Source organism: Schistocerca piceifrons, chromosome 5 (genome assembly GCF_021461385.2).
Source record: "Schistocerca piceifrons isolate TAMUIC-IGC-003096 chromosome 5, iqSchPice1.1, whole genome shotgun sequence".
Lineage (NCBI taxonomy): Eukaryota > Metazoa > Arthropoda > Insecta > Orthoptera > Acrididae > Schistocerca > Schistocerca piceifrons.
The window spans coordinates 542,028,394-542,043,691 of NC_060142.1; the positions used below are offsets into that span (position 1 = coordinate 542,028,394).

Here is a 15,298-nt window from a genome sequence, read left to right on the forward strand (position 1 = left end):
AATGTTCAAAATGTCCTCCGTTAGCGAGGATACATGCATCCACCCTTCGTCGCATGGAATCCCTGATGCGCTGGAAGCAGCCCTGGAGAATGGCGTATTGAATCACAGCCGTCGACAATACGAGCACGAAGAATCTCTACATTTGGTACCGGGGTTGCGTAGACAAGAGCTTTCAAATGCCCCCATAAATGAAAGTCAAGAGGGTTGAGGTCAGGAGAGCATGGAGGCCATGGAATTGGTCCGCCTCTACCAATCCATCAGTCACCGAATCTGTTGTTGAGAAGCGTACGAACACTTCGACTGAAATGTGCAGGAGCTCCATCTTGCATGAACCACATGTTGTGTCGTACTTGTAAAGGCACATGTTCAACATTACCTTCCTTCAATTGGACCAACTGGCGGTGGATCGAGGAAGTACAGTACATACTGACAAAACTAAAATGAGCTCTAACATGGAAATTAAGCGTTTCCGGACACATGTCCACATAACATCTTTTCTTTATTTGTGTGTGAAGAATGTTTCCTGAACATTTGGCCGTACCTTTTTGTAACACCCTGTATAGTGTATGTCAAAAGGTACAGTACATGTTTGATCTGCCAAAGCATCCAAACTAATTAAGAAATTCACACCATGTTCACCATTTGTGACACACTATGTCACAAAGTTTTATGCCATTCAGTTAATTACAATATGTGCACCTTTTGGGACATGCACAACATCCAGCCTGTGATCGGAGGCTTTCCCAGTGTATGTGTTGTTTCCAGGGCTCTCGGGTGTCCAGCTGGATGCAATCGTTGAAGTCCCACGGTATTTCAGTGAATAACCTTTCTGCCTTTATCAGATGGTCCTGATGGAATGGTCTGTCTGCTCATTGTCAGTGTTATTTATGTCTGTCAGTCGGGCTTCGATTCCCTGTGCCAACAGTGTGATTGCAGCCGCCGAACTTCCGGTTGAGGCCGCCGACATTCTGTTTGCGAGCACCGACACTTCGATTGCAGCCGCCGACAATCCATTTGCGGGCGCTGACCCAAGTGCGTGCCCACCCCAGCGTCGCGCCGGGTAATTAAGTAATGGTTGCCATGCCTTGCTTAGTTGAAAACCTATGTCTCGGTTTATGAGATTGTCCGTTATGCGAATTTCAATGGCCTCCTTGAAGATGCTGTCCCAGTTGAAACTGGTAGGGGCCACAGTCTTGGTCTCTTCATATTTCACGTTGTGTCCAGTTTCCAAACAGTGTTCTGCCAGTGCCGATTTGGTGGGCTGGCCTAGGCACGTGTGGCGTTGGTGTTCTTTGCAGCGGTCTTTGACTGTTCAGATTGTTTGACTGATGTACAATTTGCTGCAACTACATGGAATATTATATACACCCGCTTTCTTGAGGCCAAATCCGTCTTTCACTGTCCCCAGTAGGATCTGTATCTCGGATGGTGGTTGGAAGACCATGTCAATTTTGTGTTGTCAAACAATCCAAACAGTTGAAGACCGCTGCAAAGAACACCAACACCACACGCGTCTAGGCCAGCCCACCAAATCGGCACTGGCAGAACACTGTTTGGAAACTGGACACAACGCGAAATACGAAGAGACCAAGATTCTGGCCCCCTACCAGTTTCTACTGGGACAGCATCTTCAAGGAGGCCATTGAAATTCGCATAATGGACAATCTCATAAACCGAGACACAGGTTTTCAACTAAGCAAGGCATGGCAACCATTACTTAACTCCATCAAGGAGTCACGCCACAAGTGGACACAAGACCCTTCTACAACGGCTGCAATTCCACAGGATTCTGCATCTTCCACCAACCGGCGTGACGCCGGGTGGGCGCGGACCTGGGTCGGTGCCCGCAAACGGATTGTCTGTGGCCGCAATCGAAGCGTTCGCGCTTGCAGATGGAATGTCGGCGGCCGCAAACGGAAGTTTGGCGGCCGCAATTGGACCGTCAGCCCAGGGAATCGAAGCCCGACTGACGGACATAAATAACACTGACAATGAGCAGACAGACCATTCCATCAGAACCACCTGATGATGGCGGAAAGTTATTTGCTGAAATATCGTGGGACTTCAACAATCACATCCAGCTGGACACCCGAGAACCCTGGAAACAACATCCAGTATGTATTCAAGCTGTATCTGCACTCGTTGCAACATATCCAGATCAACTGTGGCATGTTCCAATAATTCAGTTCTTTAAATCATTTATGTAGTTGACAGATGTTTGGTAGACTTTGTCCTTGATATACCCCCATAGCAAGAAGTCCATCAGTGTAATGTCAGGCGACCTGGGAGGCCAAGGTATTCAACTACCCCTGCCAATCCAGCCATCTGGAAACACCTCGTCTAGAACATCTTGCATAGTCTGAACCCAATATGATGCACCATCTTGTTGGAAAACAACTGTGTCATGGCAGTCTTCCAGTTGTGCTAACGTAGAAAGCTCCAGTTTATCAAGTTAATTGTTAGAATTAACTGAATTTTTGTGAGGAAAAAAATGGGCCCCGCAGTGAGATCAACCATGCAGCAAAACCACACATTCACTTTTGGGCTGTCACAGTATGTGGACTGATTGTGCCGCAGATGTTGTGAACATTGTGTTTGTTTACCTTACCACACACGTGGGATATTGTTTTGACTGAAAATGTTGTTTAGAAAATTTCTGTCCTCCTCTAAATGGTGAAGAATGTTCACAGTGTACAGCATATGTTGTGTCTTATCATTTGGTTTCAATGTGTGCGGTAGTTGCAGTTGGTATGAATACATCTGTCAACATTTCTGGATGACCCGGTTCATGGTCCTGCGACGCCCTCCCAAAAGAATTATGCAGCGAACGTTGAATTGCCATCTGTTTCTGTTCTTTGTCAGCTTCACTTGTCCCAGGTCTTCCACTATGATGCTTTGTATCAAGACTTCCTGTTCTGACCACCACCAACCCTCTTGGTGGCCAAAGTTGATTCATTAATTTTTTAAGTAAGTCACTAAATCTGGTGACTGGTCAGATTTTCGCAGCACTTGCCTCACTGAGATAGACATGCACTGCAGTGAGAGATAGTGTCATCGAATTTAAATAACCAGTTTTATCAATGATACTCACCTGTTTTGTTGCCGTTCTTTGTTGTGAGTTGTAAGCTTGATATCCGTTTCCTTTCTTTGGTTTAACTTTTTATGATCATCTAGAGGATGATTGGGTTGCTTCAACGATATTGTGTAAGCAGTTATCGACTTTCTGATAAATAACACATATATTTTCAGCCATTTCTCTTCCCAATACAAATCAGAATGGCTCACATAACTTGACATTATCCATGCACTTCAAACTCATACAACCAACTGAACAAAAAACAAAGATTTACCTCTAACAACATGTAGCGAAGAAATTACTGTCATATATCGATCTATTTGTGCATAATCATCTTTGAAAAATACATTTCATCAATAAAATATAAATAATTGTTTATATTTTTTGAGAAGTCTGTAATCATCACTGTAATTACATTAAGTGCTTACAAAAGTTGACATATAAACATTTTCATATTGCTGTGTAGTATTGGATTTTTGTTTTTTATGGTGTCAGTATGGTATCAGCCATTTCATATGATACAAGATTGTTTAGTACATTTATCTCATCATAAACAGTTCTATTAGAAATGCCCCCAAAAATTTTGCAAGCATAAAATGTGAGAAACATTTTGATGCAAAACTGGATTCTTCATTATGTGATATACAGCATTTGACCACCTTGGCATCATTACTTCATTCAAGTGAGATCAAGAGCAGAATTTCGCTTTACAGAATTTTTTTATCACAAATTTTCAAAGAATTTCTAATTCTCACCTTTTATCTATTCTGTATCTCTCAAATTATCACCAAATATCACATAACATATATTGGATGAGCAAAAATAATACACATAATAGTAACTTATTGTATTGGCATGGCAGTAGAATTCGTATTTTATGAATAACTCTATATATCAACATTTATAAATCTGTCTTCAATAAGTGAAATATTATTGAATGAGATTGTCACTCTGCAGCGGAATGTGCGCTGATATGAAACTTCCTCTTGGCAGATGAAAACTGTATGCTGGACCGAGACTCGAACTCGGGTGCTTTGTCTTTCGTGGGGCATGAGGCGCGCTTGGGTAGCTCAGGTGTTAGAGCACTTGCCCGCTGAAGGCAAAGGTCCCGAGTTCGAGTCTCGGTCCAACACGCAGTTTTAATCTGAAATATTATTAATTGGTAATGCCCTATGATCAAAAGAAAACATCTTAGTCCACATAGTTATTTGAAGTGGTTTTAAAGAAAATATAGCAAAATACTTCAGATCAGAGGACAAAATTAATGTACTTAGTTTGGAACTTACTCATTTTTCTCATAACATCAATGAAATGCTTTTTGTAACAACATACTACAATGTCTTACTATCAAATTTAACTTTCATACAGAACATTGAACCCTTGGCATATAAAACTATGCTGTGATAAAAATTATTCCTTGCCTTATTTTGCAAGAATTTTGTATGCCCGAAATGACGGTTACTTCAAACATAGAACTGTCATATCATCTCATCCACAGATGTTGTGGTGACAGAAAGTGGGATAGACCTCAGATAGAAAAGAGTAAAAAAGTAAAAAAAAAATTGAACAGCACAATGGGAACAGAACCTGGATAGGAAAGAGCTAGAATAGAGTGCACCAGAAATTGAGAACTGATACACCCAGCTATTGAAGGCACCACTCGCCGCATGGTATGCCTATCAAAGTTAGCAGACTCCCTACCTATTCCCTGTGCAAGATTATCGGTTTTATCACTCATTTTGACCTTTAGTTTCTGATTGTTACTAGTGTTTTGCATTTATTAATTTTCAAATCACATAATAGATTACACAATAACATATGAAAAATTGCTTTTAAGTCTTTCAAATTATATTAGGGGATGAGATGACTGGCTCGTTCTTACAATTTTTTTTGAAAACTGAATTATTTGGTTACTCGTGTAAAAATATTGACCATAAATTGTGCCAAAAATGTCAACAACACTGAAATTTACTTTAAAGTGCAGTTCATGTACTATTTGTCACTGTTGTATTTAAAATTCTTCATTCACGTCTACATAAAGTATGCTGATTCAATAGGCAGTATGAAAGTACAGACCATGTACAAGTTAATACAATCCCTTTGTATTCAATAGATGAGTTTCTAGATTTAGTATGCTTGTATGATGGAAGACCATTTTTCTAAAAATATATGAATCTCAGATCTTAGACTGTGTCACAAATGGTAAACATATGAATCTCCGATCTGAAGACTGTGTCACAAACTATAAATTTCTTAACCTATATATTGCAATAGCAAATTGTTTTTATGTATAGTCGATATATGTAACATTGTTCTCTCGATTAAATGCAGAGAAATTTGTGTAGATAATAATAGCAGGCAATAAAGTGTAACTCTAGTAAATAACTCTGATTTATCCAGAAGACTGGGGAAAAAAATTGTAGCAAGTTGATGGTGGGTCAAAATAAAGTAAATAAATAAATAAATAAAAAATAAAAAAAATCGTATCACAGTAAACACAAGAAAATTATTTACAGCACAAGAAATTGCAGTTATTTTTTGAGAAATGGTGTGCTGCTATCCAATGCGCATACTCAAAACTAGTACACAAGAAATGTTAAAGTTTCATTGGACAACAAATAATTCAAATAATTCGAGGCAGCAAAAGGAAATGCTCTAATGGTCATTTTTTTAGATTCCAGAGTCTTTTTACACAAATATTGTGATTAAAAATAACATGGAAATGAGACAAATTATATTATATACTGCAAAGAAAACTATGTTAAGAACTAAGTGAATGCTCAGGAACTGATTGAGTCTTGCACTTAAAGCTTACTCTAAACATTGAAGAATAACACTGCAAAAAAAGAAAAAAAAAAGAAAAAACACTTATAATAAAATGCAAATGTGTTATGATTTATTTATAACCAGTAGAAAAGTAACATGGCACAGGAAAAAATAAGAAGTTACCACATTTAAATAGTTTGCACAAAAATGCATGAAACACTGTAACTATATAGTTCTATACATGCAGTAGAAAACATTTTGTTACTATAACTTTTTTTTAATTTGTGGGTGTGGAACAGATGCATGTAACTTTCTTCTTTTCTTTTTCTTTTTGCAGCAACTATGTTGCTTTCCAGAATGAAAATTGTTACCATTTACTCTATTATGTTCCTTCTGATGATAATTGTTATCATTTTGATTACTATGTTCCCTCCTGTTGTTATTTTTACTGTGCCGAGTTTGATTACTATATTTTTCAAAATGTGTCTATTGTGGTTGTATTTTCCTGTTTTTCCAACTCCAATCAAAATCTATCCAAAAATCCTTTCTCAAAGTCTGCAATACAAATTAGTACAACACAAGTAACTTGTACTCCGTTCTTACATTTCAAACTCGTACACCCAACCAAACAAAAAACAAAGATTTCCCTCTAACAACATGTCGTAAAGAAATTACCAGTGTATATCAATCTATTTATGCTTGATCATCTTTGGAATATAAGTTTCATAAATAAAGTTTATCTTTTTTGAGAAGTTCATAACCATAATTGTAATTACATTAAGTGTTTATAAAAATTAACATTTAAACATTATCACATAGCTGTGTAGTAGTGGTTTTCTGGCTTTTATGTTTTCAGTACAGTATCAGTCATTTCATATGATCCAAGATTGGTTAGTACATTTATCTCACCATATCCATATCTCACCATACCATATCTGCATAAAATTTCTGTATCACGAGTGTATCAACATCTGTGAGAGTCTTTACTTCCTATATCGTGTTTGGAAGTTCCTTTGAACCATTGTATCCAATTTGGTCTGAATAAAGCATTCCACACTGTGAACTTTTTCTAGAATCATTGTCATCGTGCTTCACTCATGACAACCTGGAAAGGATACCAACAAAATTTTGTGAGCAGGGTTGTCACATAAGCTAAACATGGTGTGAATATTTTAGTTAGTTTGGGTGCTATAACATATTGAAGTTGTAATGTACATTTTTAGACGTCCTGTATATTATTTCAGCTTGTGTATTTCCACAGGTAAGTATTTAATAAATGCAAATGGAGAGGAGGGTGTCACTGTAACTAATAAAATGGTCATTTAGTTCCATTCACAGATATATGATAAAATGGCTTTTCCTATGGCTTTGGTTAATCTAATCTTATCTCAGGCAAGTAATTCTGCTGATGTGACACTTATTCACAGTTTGGTAACAAAAAATTGAAATTTCATTTCAAGATATTCTCCAAAACATGTTTGTTCCTTGTGTATGACTGAATCTCTAGCATTTGAGTTTTGTCATTTTCCTTTTCATCTACATCTACATCTACATTGATACTCCGCAAGCCACCCAACGGTGTGTGGCGGAGGGCACTTTACGTGCCACTGTCATTACCTCCCTTTCCTGTTCCAGTCGCGTATGGTTCGCGGGAAGAACGACTGTCTGAAAGCCTCCGTGCGCGCTCTAATCTCTCTAATTTTACATTCGTGATCTCCTCGGGAGGTATAAGTAGGGGGAAGCAATATATTCGATACCTCATCCAGAAGCGCACCCTCTCGAAACCTGGTGAGCAAGCTACACCGCGATGCAGAGCGCCTCTCTTGCAGAGTCTGCCACTTGAGTTTATTAAACATCTCCGTAACGCCATCACGGTTACCAAATAACCCTGTGACGAAACGCGCCGCTCTTCTTTGGATCTTCTCTATCTCCTCCGTCAGACCGATCTGGTACGGATCCCACACTGATGAGCAATACTCAAGTATAGGTCGAACGAGTGTTTTGTAAGCCACCTCCTTTGTTGATGGACTACATTTTCTAAGGACTCTCCCAATGAATCTCAACCTGGTACCCGCCTTACCAACAAGTAATTTTATATGATCATTCCACTTCAAATCGTTCCGCACGCATACTCCCAGATATTTTACAGAAGTAACTGCTACCAGTGTTTGTTCCGCTATCATATAATCATACAATAAAGGATCCTTCTTTCTATGTATTCGCAATACATTACATTTGTCTATGTTAAGGGTCAGTTGCCACTCCCTGCACCAAGTGCCTATCCGCTGCAGATCTTCCTGCATTTCGCTACAATTTTCTAATGCTGCAACTTCTCTGTATACTACAGCATCATCCGCGAAAAGCCGCATGGAACTTCCGACACTATCTACTAAGTCATTTATATATATTGTGAAAAGCAATGGTCCCAAAACACTCCCCTGTGGCACGCCAGAGATTACTTTAACGTCTGTAGACGTCTCTGCATTGATAACAACATGCTGTGTTCTGTTTGCTAAAAACTCTTCAATCCAGCCACACAGCTGGTCTGATATTCCGTAGGCTCTTACTTTGTTTATCAGGCGACAGTGCGGAACTGTTTCGAACGCCTTCCGGAAGTCAAGAAAAATAGCATCTACCTGGGAGACTGTATCTAATATTTTCTGGGTCTCATGAACAAATAAGGCGAGTTGGGTCTCACACGATCGCTGTTTCCGGAATCCATGTTGATTCCTACATAGTAGATTCTGGGTTTCCAGAAATGACATGATACGCGAGCAAAAAACATGTTCTAAAATTCTACAAGAGATCGACGTAAGAGATATAGGTCTATAGTTTTGCGCATCTGCTCGACGACCCTTCTTGAAGACTGGGACTATCTGTGCTCTTTTCCAATCATTTGGAACTCTCCATTCCTCTAGAGACTTGCGGTACACGGCTGTTAGAAGGGGGGCAAGTTCTTTCGCGTACTCTGTGTAGAATCGAATTGGTATCCCGTCAGGTCCAGTGGACTTTCCTGTATTGAGTGATTCCAGTTGCTTTTCTATTCCTTGGACACTTATTTCGATGTCAGCCATTTTTTCGTTTGTGCGAGGATTTAGAGAAGGAACTGCAGTGCGGTCTTCCTCTGTGAAACAGCTTTGGAAAAAGGTGTTTAGTATTTCAGCTTTACGCGTGTCATCCGCTGTTTCAATGCCATCATCATCCCGTAGTGTCTGGATATGCTGTTTCGAGCCACTTACTGATTTAACGTAAGACCAGAACTTCCTAGGATTTTCTGTCAAGTCGGTACATAGAATTTTACTTTCGAATTTAATGAACGCTTCACGCATAGCCCTCCTTACGCTAACTTTGACATTGTTTAGCTTCTGTTTGTCTGAGAGGTTTTGGCTGCGTTTAAACTTGGAGTGGAGCTCTCTTTGCTTTCACAGTAGTTTCCTAACTTTGTTGTTGTACCACGGTGGGTTTTTCCCGTCCCTCACAGTTTTACTCGGCACGTACCTGTCTAAAACGCATTTTACGATTGCCTTGAACTTTTTCCATAAACACTCAACATTGTCAGTGTCGGAACAGAAATTTTCGTTTTGATTTGTTAGGTAGTCTGAAATCTGCCTTCTATTACTCTTGCTAAACAGATAAACCTTCTTCCCTTTTTTTATATTCCTATTAACTTCCATATTCAGGGATGCTGCAACGGCCTTATGATCACTGATTCCCTGTTCTGTACATACAGAGTCGAAAAGTTCGGGTCTGTTTGTTATCAGTAGGTCCAAGATGTTATCTCCAAGTCGGTTCTCTGTTTAATTGCTCGAGGTAATTTTCGGATAGTGCACTCAGTATAATGTCACTCGATGCTCTGTCCCTACCACCCGTCCTAAACATCTGAGTGTCCCAGTCTATATCTGGTAAATTGAAATCTCCACCTAAGACTATAACATGCTGAGAAAATTTATGTGAAATGTATTCCAAATTTTCTCTCAGTTGTTCTGCCACTAATGCTGCTGAGTCGGGAGGTCGGTAAAAGGAGCCAATTATTAACCTAGTTCGGTTGTTGAGTGTAACCTCCATCCATAATAATTCACAGGAACTATCCACTTCTACTTCACTACAGGATAAACTACTACTAACAGCGATGAACACTCCACCACCGGTTGCATGCAATCTATCCTTTCTAAACACCGTCTGTACCTTTGTAAAAATTTCGGCAGAATTTCTCTCTGGCTTAAGCCAGCTTTCTGTACCTATAACAATTTCAGCTTCGGTGCTTTCTATCAGCGCTTGAAGTTCCGGTACTTTACCAACGCAGCTTCGACAGTTGACAATTACAATACCGATTGCTGCTTGGTCTCCGCATGTCCTGACTTTGCCCCGCACCCGTTGAGGCTGTTGCCCTTTCTGTACTTGCCCAAGGCCATCTAACCTAAAAAACCGCCCAGCCCACACCACACAACCCCTGCTACCCGTGTAGCCACTTGTTGCGTGTAGTGGACTCCTGATCTATGCAGTGGAACCCGAAACCCCACCACCCTATGGCGCAAGTCGAGGAATCTGCAGCCCACACGGTCGCAGAACCGTCTCAGCCTCTGATTCAGACCCTCCACTCGGCTCTGTACCAAAGGTCCGCAGTCAGTCCTGTCGACGATGCTGCAGATGGTGAGCTCTGCTTTCATCCCGCTAGCGAGACTGGCAGTCTTCACCAAATCAGATTGCCGCCGGAAGCCAGAGAGGATTTCCTCCGATCCATAGCGACACACATCATTGGTGCCGACATGAGCGACCACCTGCAGATGGGTGCACCCTGTACCCTTCATGGCATCCGGAAGGACCCTTTCCACATCTGGAATGACTCCCCCCGGTATGCACACGGAGTGCACATTGGTTTTCTTCCCCTCTCTTGCTGCCATTTCCCTAATGGGCCCCATTACGCGCCTGACGTTGGAGCTCCCAACTACCAGTAAGCCCACCCTCTGCAACTGCCCGGATCTTGCAGACTGAGGGGCAACCTCTGGAACAGGACAAGCAGCCGTGTCAGGCCGAAGATCAGTATCAGCCTGAGATAGAGCCTGAAACCGGTTCGTCAGACAAACTGGAGAGGCTTTCCGTTCAGCCCTCCGGAATGTCTTTCGCCCCCTGCCACACCTTGAAACGACCTCCCACTCTACCACAGGTGAGGGATCAGCCTCAATGCGAGCAGTATCCCGGGCAACCAAATAAAGATGGAGAACAATAAAAGTAATAGCCACACATACAGGAAAACAACAGCAAGTAAAGTGGCTGGAGCAGGAGAAAATGTAGTGTATGCAGTTATGAGAAAGTAATGTGCTCTCTTAAGCATACTACCAGTCTTTTAAATACTGCAGTATTCTGCATGATTTAATGCAAAGAGAACTGGTACCACTTCTGAGGTTCAATGATGATGCTGAAAGTGAGGAAGGCTTAGAAAGGTGTTCAAATGGAATGAGTAACATATTTGGAACTGTGTATGGATTAAGGGCAAACAAAAGCAATACAAAAATAATGAAAGATAGTAGGAAGCAGAATAGTGAAATGCATAATACTGGTTCTGGGGAAAACATAGTCCTATTAAATGTATCAGAACTTTGTCAAGGAAGCAAAATTTGACAAGAAGGTCAAAAAAAGGAATATATCAGAAGTAGATTGCTGCATGCAAACAAAGCTTTCAAGAGCTTTACTCCTACGAAATATTGACATGGAAAGATCAGCAGTTAACCTGTAGCTGATTAATGTGTAGCACATAGAAACATAGAATGTAGGTGTTCAAGCAAGTTGTTGATGATTTTAAAAGTTCTTGTTTTTGATAACATGGCAGTCTTGTCAGTATCTTTCTACTGGAGAAACACTTACAAAATAGCCTGTAACATAACTGTGTTCACCTGTACAAATATGCCCTCAGTACCTGCGCCTCTGTTGAAGTTGACTGAACAATGGTTGTTGAAAGTAGGCTATTTCCAAAACTGTGCTCTGCACCAGATTCGCAGTAAACACACTTTAATTGAACTTTCATTGGTAGATGAACTACTGTTTATGGCCAGTTTATGGCTTGTTTACTTTTACTACAGTACAGACGAAACAGCTAGTCACATGTTACGATTGGCTGATGTCCTGTATTTTTATTGTTAGAGTGCACTAAATTAACACTGAACTGACACAAAAGTTTACATGTGGCAGACATGCAGTCACTGGATAAAGTTCTTAAATCACTGCCTCTGGAATCTTAACAATAATATAAAAACAAAAATTATGTGCACAACATGTGACTATTGGAAGTAACACTGTATTCTGGTCCTTGTCACAGTAAGTTTATCCCATTTCATGAAATGAGCCACAAGTTCAGTCAGTCATTAAAAAACTTCACTGAAGCATGGAGTGAGCACCTAACAAGAAATTTACATAAATTTTGTCATAGTTTCCAATATGTAATTTGTACTGCATCATCTGTGGTAGATTATCCCATGTGTTTGGACATAAATGTTGCTGCCCTTCAAACTCAGTCTAGACGTGCCTTAAATGGCTTCCAAAAATGTTCTTATGTAAATTTGCAAAACTTAGACCTAGCTTTAGTTATTTCATAACTTTGCATAAATTAAAATTAAAGATTCAAGTTCTGAGTAAATGAATAGCAGAATAATATTTGTTTGAATAAGCGCTTGTAAATACAACTATAATTTCTATTTAATTACACTGGCTGGTTTCCAAAATATGTGATTCTATTTCAGTAATAACATTTTAACTAAAAAAGTTAATTAATTTGAAACTAAATAAGTCTAAATGTTGCTAACATGTTTTCATTATTAGCTGTACGAATGCTATAGTTCTTTACATACAATTTTTATCTACTCTATCAGAAAGTTAGTAATCAGGCATATGCCTACAAATGAACAATGATAATGAAGTCTCAGATTACTGGCATTTTGTAATTGCGCACAGTTTTCAGGTAAACTAATCAAACTAATAGATTCTGAATAACCAGAAGACTGTAATAGGTACTAAAGTTAAGTTGGCTAGACCATGAATTAATATTCAATATTGTTATGTTCTGTGCACATGTTATATAGATAAGCATATTGAAGATATTACAAAATTTGGAAAAAATTAATACCAATTTTGGAGGAAAGAAAAAAATTACAGAGGGAAAGGATCCATCTGCTTTGTTACAAGTCGCTCTGACTCTTACATCAATGATACTTCCATCATCTAGTCGTATGGAGAGGACAAGCTGCAGTATTTTCCCGAGTATTACAACAGCATCTACCTTAAAATCATTTTCACTGTGAAAAGACAAATTAGTGGTTTGCCATTGCTTGATGTCCTGGTCTCACCAACAGTTTGACGGAAAGCTAGGACACAGTATACAGGAAATCCATAATAACTGGTGCTTTGTGACACATGAAGAGTGTGAGTGATTGTATCACAAAGACCCACCATTATCTAAACCCAGTTTTTTCAAGCAGCTGTAAAATAAAATATTTCTTAAAACTGACAAAAGAATAACTGGAACCACAACAGACTGCTGGAGTGTACAAAATAAGGTTCATGTCTGATAAATACATAGGGGAGACAGGTTGTGCTGTTAATTAATGGCTAAAAGAGCATGAATGGCAGGTGTGCCTCAAGAATCACAGCAACTCAGCCGTAGTTAAACATAGTGAAACATATGGTCAGGATATAGATTTTACTTATGTTGACATTTTAATAAAATCACCAGTGTAGACAAGAAGTAAGAGAAGCAGTCAAAATTGTTAACAGTTTTAATCATGATGAAGAGTTCAGGCTGCTGGCAGCATGAATTCCGACCCTCAGTGGTGCGCTGATGCCACTGACATGTGCGAACATAAACACAAACAAGGTTCTACTCGCGTCCCACCCTCCTCTCAGCCGAATGTTTCCAACAATCATCGCAGCATCATTCAATTGCCAGTCACCAACATTTATGACAATAGCCAATAAGATATACTCTCCTTTAATTTGTGAAAGTTTGACATTGTGCAACAGTGTTCAGGCAGTTCCATGAAGAAGGGCACAGAAAGACGGCCAGAAACTTGGATTGGAAGATTCTGACAAGATTGATGTGGTATTAAATACTCAAGAACTTTTAACAACATAAACAAACTGCAAAAACAGAGATGCTACTAGCTTTTGAGATACTATTTTCTTTCTAATCCTAGTACTCACAGTGCAGCTAGAAAAGTGATGAACATCTCTGCACTGTTACATGTTGCTGTGCACAGTGTGTCACTTAGCTGCTAAGTTAGTAAGTATCACACTACAAATCCGAATCAGTTCTCAGTTGGTCCAAGGACTTTTTTGTGTCATAAGTCACTTATTTCTCCATTGGCAGTGATTTATTAATGTGAAAGTGCCAAGATATGCCATGGTTTTGAGTCTACAGTAAACTGTAGGTTCTCTCATAATAGCCAGGGTAACTTAGTTCAAAGACATAGCACCTTCGATAGGACCATGTTGGTAAAACACTATGATGCTCAAATCTACTTTTGGGTCAGGAAGAGCCTCACTTACTGTGCAGCACGGGTGAATGGTTGACTTTCTTCATTTTTGTTTATTGTTTCCATCCTAGAATATCTATTATTGATGAGGTTTTTAGGAAGACGTTCTTGAAAACCTACATCTGTTGCAAATGATTGTATACAAGTAATACATGTAACATGATTAATTTGGAGAAAAATAGACTTGATGCATTTGAAATGTGTTGCTACAGAATAATTTTAACAAATAGAGGGGCAAAGGTGAATACACACACTAGAAAACACAATAGAAAAAGTAGACAAAGAAAGAAGTTTATGGAAAACCTTTGTGGCAGAGTAATGGCACGTGTGCCTAGACATCCAGAAATACTTAACTTAGACCTGGGAGAAGACGTAGGGGGGAAGAACTGTAAGTGCATGAAACCTATTAGTACACCCAGAGATGGAGATGAAATGGTAAGGGAATGTCACATGAAATAATCACGAAGGAACAATATTAGTGTTGAGTCCAAAGTTTTTGGAGTTGTTAAAGTGGGTGACACTACCAATGGCCTTTCACCCCAAGTGGCAGGATCTAGTATTGTAGTAACTTTATAAAACATTTTGCTTAAAAATTTGTATGCCTTATTTATAATTCTACACACACACACACACACACACACACACACACACACACACATTAAATTAATTTGATACTGTAATTAGATTTAATTGAGTTTCCTGTTAGTAAAGGAATTGAATAAATTATTAACTGGACAGGTATACATTATTAGCTAGCTGAAAGTGAGGGTGGAAGGTATTCGTTGGACAAGCCTGAATGATTTCACAGTTGTTGTATGTATACTGGTGCTTGTAGATTAATAATGAGGTACTAATATTAAGCATAAAGGAAAAATTATACAAATTTATAAGTTTTGTGCTGTTTATATTCATTATACTTTTAACTTAGTGTTTA

General features: G+C 39.2%; 1 protein-coding gene across 2 annotated transcripts in view; it reads left to right on the forward strand.

The window, feature by feature from the left end:
• The window catches only part of LOC124798260 (NBAS subunit of NRZ tethering complex-like), a 424,226-nt gene that overhangs the window by 135,945 nt on the left and 272,983 nt on the right, over window positions 1-15,298 (forward strand). The window lies entirely within an intron of this gene.